Source organism: Mesitornis unicolor, unplaced genomic scaffold (genome assembly GCF_000695765.1).
Source record: "Mesitornis unicolor isolate BGI_N332 unplaced genomic scaffold, ASM69576v1 scaffold12644, whole genome shotgun sequence".
Taxonomy (NCBI): domain Eukaryota; kingdom Metazoa; phylum Chordata; class Aves; order Mesitornithiformes; family Mesitornithidae; genus Mesitornis; species Mesitornis unicolor.
The window spans coordinates 13,585-14,765 of record NW_010178110.1 but is presented as its reverse complement, the minus strand read 5'-3'; positions in this window follow the sequence as shown (position 1 = coordinate 14,765).

Genomic DNA, 1,181 nt, shown 5'->3' with positions numbered 1-1,181 from the left:
ACAGCTTTGTGCAGCTATGCAGAATGCTGGAAACTATGGAGCCCAGAAAAATCAGAAGTTTGCTACTATCTGATAGGGACAATTCAGGAGGACACAGCTTCTCACCACTTGTAAAGTGCTCTTTGGAATTAGATATATATACTTTACACTTCAAGGTATTTTGTTGCATTCATAGCCACAAAATTCCTATTAAATGCTTGGGCCTTTCAGTTATCATTTGCTTGATAGGGAATGAAAGCGTTCAGGCCTGGTAAAGAAGAAACTAGATGTATCTTTGTGCAGGTCAATGAAGTGACAAAGCAACCAATAGCATACTTAATCTTACAATGAGCCAGACTAGACTCTGAACTTTTGCTGTTATTTTAAACGTTGGTGTTTCTTTAGAACCGATGAAACTATTTTGAATATTAAATTGTAATTTGAAAATGGTTTTAGGCTTTGTCCTAATCAGTACTTGATGGCTTGCTATATTTTTTACTAAATTAATTCAATCAGGAAAAAAGCAAATAGTATTTCTGTAACAAAATGTCTGCCTTCAGGTGCAATATCAAGGACCACAACAAAAATCCTGACTCTCTTAAGCCGATAGCAATCTCTTAAAATAAACTGAATTAGGATTTTATGCAACAGGTCTGTATCTCTGCCTTATACCAGAAGCATGCCAATCAGCACATTTTAAATTCTCTGGGGGCAAGAAAGATCTCTTTGAAGGCAAGATTTGACCCCTCAGTTTTATCATGGTGAACCTACAGCTATTTGTGTCCTGATGCCTGCATTGTAATCATTCAAGTTTTAAACTTAGTAGCACAGACTTAGAAGCACTGATTACTGTAGCTTCTATGCTATAAAGTCTGCATTGCTACAAAATTAGTAGCATAGACTGCTAGAGCCAGAAATGGACATTTCCCTGTGGCGAATTATTCTATTATTGCCTCATAAGCCATCTTCTGCAGCATCTGATCTCAGCCCTGATCCACAGACCTCAGTTTTGTTCCAGCCTAGCAATTTCTCTGCTCTCCCACCAGCTACTCAAAGACAACTCCGGGCCTTTCTTATCCAAGAGGGATGGAGGAATACATTCTGTAAGGGACTTTACTCAGAGAAATAAGATAAAGTGATCATCCTTATGGGCCATTCACTCTTCCATTTTGTAAAAGAGAGAGTTCTACATACAACACATT